A 3906-nucleotide genomic window follows, 5' to 3' on the forward strand; every position below is an offset into this window, starting at 1 on the left:
AGGTGCATACACACTACAAGAAAAGTGACCTATTGTGACACCCATATTTAGTGATGTCTTGATTTTTGTCACTAAATATTACTTTTACCTCAAGTTATATTTTATTTCATTGAAATTTATTAAGCAGTTTTATATTCTAAACAAATAATATTTTAATATAAATTATAAAATTATTATTTTCACTAAAAAAAAACATAATACTTAACTTTTTTTTAAAACTATTTTCTATTCTGTTAAATTTTTTATATATAAAGATAAAAATATTTTTCCAAAAAAAATACAAATCAACTAAAAACTCATAACTTAATTTTAATTACAAAATGTAATTTTCTTTCAGTGTTTTTTCGCGTTCTCCACTATCTTCATTCTTTACGATTATGTATTTTTGGATGCGCTTTTTTCCCTCTCAAAGCGGAACAACTTCTGTTTGAATCGTGGAAAATGGAAACAGGAACAGAAGCGGAAACGTGAAACACAACATGTTCAAATCGAGGAAAATTGCTTATCGTGAAAAGGAAAAAACGCCAAAACGTGCTTATTTCGGAAGCGATTCTCAAACGCAATTCCAGAATTATCGGCACAGCTTTGATGTTCTGGTTTTTCCGATTTTGGTTTTAAGCTACAGTGTTTTGGTAAGCTATTTTACGGTTTCGACGCACTTACGGGTTTGCTATAACTTATGATTCTGAGCTGTTTTCTATGCAAACTTGGTTGTGAACTAAATAGACAGCATACATAATATAAATTTGCCGAGTATTTTTCCGGATGTAGTGATCAGGAGAATAAAATGCAGCTTTCTATCATGCTCGCAAAGTGTTCGATAAATTGCCTCTGTCGGTTCTTTCTTCTTTTTGCTTTTGTTTCAGTTCAATTCTTGCTACAACATTGATGTTGTGCTGTTATTTGCTGTTGTTGCAGGTTGTGGTTGACGAATTGATGGAAAATTGGTGCCAGATTTGTCGTTTCGCGCTATGCCCACCAAATGTTCGGTAAAAGTTTTGAATCGTGATTCTTCTACATATATCTTTTTTTTTTGCTGGATTTTTGGTATTTGAACCTTATTTGTGATTGGTGCTTTTGGTATTGAATTCTTGAATTACCACACTTGATGGTTGTTGCTTTTTTTGTTGATTCTTGAAGGTTATGTGAAGGGTAAATAGTCAACTACTTGCAGGTTATCAAATTTTCATCTTAATAAACATTAATTCTAAAGTCTCAAGTTTTCTATCATGACCAAGTTATTTTGGATATTTCGTTGCATAGTAAGTAATAGCAGGGAGCATAACTAATCTGATGCACAAAAATAAATCTACATTTGTAGGCTGATGCTAGACATGGGGAAATACTGGGTCAGCTTCTCTATGAATTTTCAGAATGTTTTATGCAAGTGTGCTCTTACGAGGAGTGTCAAACCTTGTATCTGATTAGCTCTATTGTATGCTTATTTTTTCTTCTTCTTCATACCCTCTAATTTGAGAAAAAAGAGGATTCATTTTCACGACTTCATGTTGAATGTGCACAGCCTATTACAAGTAAGATTATATAAACTGTTAACTAACTCTCAATTGTATTATTTTGAACTCAACATAGAGAAGAATTCCAATAGTTATATATTCTTTTGGAGTAAGAAGTTGTTTAAGAATATTTAAATGATATTCTTTGATCACCTCTAGTATGATGTTATCTTTTTATGCATAATTTATAAACAGAAGCACAAAGGGCTTTTTGATCCATTGGATGTTGTAGCAGAAGAGATTTCTGATGAATTTTATTATGCCTTGACAATCCGAAATGGAACTACAACAATGTTTACTCTCCTTTTCCATTTCAATCTTAATCATATGATGTAAGCCTTATTTTATATGCTAATAATCAGATGAGTCCAATCATTATATAGTTAAATAGTTTGTGAAAACATTGCATCTATATGAATACATTTCCACTCTTTTATAATGATACATTGATGTCCTGTTTTTCAGGAATTAATGTAAGAGAGGACTTATATAACACTCTAGTGGTTGATTTTATGGAGTGTGCAACTGAGGTGGATTCAAGATATTTCTTTCCTTACCTGAAATGGATTCCAAATAAGAGCTTTGAGATGATAATTAGTGGACTGGATCGCCAAAAAGCAATTATCATGAAGGCACTGATTGATGAGCAGAAAAGCGGTTGGCATTAGGAATGGTAAGTTTTTCTTGTTTGCAACTTCAAAACTACGCATAACCATGATAGATTTGTCTTAACTTGATTGTTTGGGATGTAACAGGAATTAGATTGTTATTATGATTACCTAATGTCAGAAGATAAAGAATTTATGAGCCACTAACTATTTTGGAGTCAATTGCGTCAATGTATAATTAATATCTGGTTACACGGGTTGCACTTGTAGAATTTTGATACAATAAATACTATATGTCAGGTTTTTATGAAATGAATAATATTTGGGCCAACATGTGCATAGATATTAGAAGTATTGTAAACACATTTGAGCATGTGCATGGATATTAGAGAGTGAACTAGTTTGTCTAATTTTGGATCTTTTATAGACTTGTTAAGAGGACTCCATCAATGTTATGAGCCTCAAATATACCATTGTTTTCTTTTAAATTTGGACCTAATACATTTTGACTTTTGCTTATACTTAATACAGAGGAAACAGTTACTTATAAGATAATATCGAACACTCATGAACCATACAATCCATGCAGAATTGGAATACATATTCTACTTGTTGTTCGGTTCGGAAACTTGCAAGCCTAAGAATATCTAATTAAATAATATTTTGTATTTGGCAGTGGCATATATTTCATTTGAGGCTTTGATATTGTTGCTTGGGTGGATGTGAAGGAATATAAAACCCTTCAACCTGATAAAATTGCAGTTGATGGTGGTGAGCAGTATCTAAAGGTAAATTTTCTAAATTCTAAGGCAAATTATTTCTTTCCTACTCCATTTAAAAGACGATTATTGGTTTAGTTTCTGGAAGGGAGATTATAGCTTCTTAAGCATAGTAGATGGAAAGTGGTGACTGATGAATAATTAAATGGATATTTATTATTTCATTCGGGATGTTTATATATGTTTACTAATTAGCCTTTGTTCCATTCCTTTTATTCTAAAGTCATCCATAATATAGATAAATTATTTTATTTTTCTGAGTCCTAACCATTATTATAATTCTCACTCCTACAAAATAACCCTCAAAGTAGTGCAAGCACCCTCAAAGGGACTTTAATTTTAGCTTAAGGACCCAATTACAAATTACTAACAAACTAAATTGTAATTAAACCAAAAATCATTTTGAAGAATTTGTTCCTCTAATGAAGTTTGATTCAGTTTAGTTTCTGACATAAAATTCATATGTTTAACTTGCACTACAAAATTATTGTTAGATTTAATTTTAGTTAGGAAATATTCTAATGATGTTTTCCCCTTTTAAGGTTTTATGTAAATGGAGTTTTTTCAAAGTATTATTTTAATAAATATTTATTTATTATTTCAGGATCAATTTTGATTCAGATTTATGAAAGGGAAGATACAAGACCACTCAAAATTGTAGATACATGAAAGTGAAGTATGAAAGGGAAGATACAAGCACTAGTGTAAAAACAACAATATAATTTTAAAATTTACACCCGATATACTAAAAACGGGTGTAAATAAGAAATATGGTGGCAATTTTATAAATATAGTATCATTTTAAGTAATAGCACGTGAGAATTTACACCCTATTTTAAAAATAATGGGTGTAAATTAAAAATATTATTATTATCAAATCCCAGTTACTCCCGTTAAATTTAAAACGGGTGTAAATTTAAATTGATTAAAAAAATTATTTAATTTTATTACTCAAAATATTAATATTATTCTAAACACATTTACAACCCAAAATCTATTTTATTG

General features: G+C 30.1%; 1 long non-coding RNA gene across 1 annotated transcript; it reads left to right on the forward strand.

Moving 5' to 3' along the window:
• The first annotated feature begins 359 nt into the window (after positions 1 to 359).
• Positions 360 to 3598, forward strand: LOC131624822 (uncharacterized). The gene is made up of 7 exons (XR_009290668.1): positions 360 to 989; positions 1141 to 1174; positions 1322 to 1532; positions 1710 to 1846; positions 1980 to 2187; positions 2799 to 2910; positions 3506 to 3598. It is a non-coding gene; the product is annotated as an uncharacterized LOC131624822 (long non-coding RNA).
• Positions 3599 to 3906: the final 308 nt, after the last annotated feature.

The sequence above is a fragment of the Vicia villosa genome, unplaced genomic scaffold (assembly GCF_029867415.1).
Source record: "Vicia villosa cultivar HV-30 ecotype Madison, WI unplaced genomic scaffold, Vvil1.0 ctg.000163F_1_1, whole genome shotgun sequence".
In the NCBI taxonomy this organism is placed as follows: domain Eukaryota; kingdom Viridiplantae; phylum Streptophyta; class Magnoliopsida; order Fabales; family Fabaceae; genus Vicia; species Vicia villosa.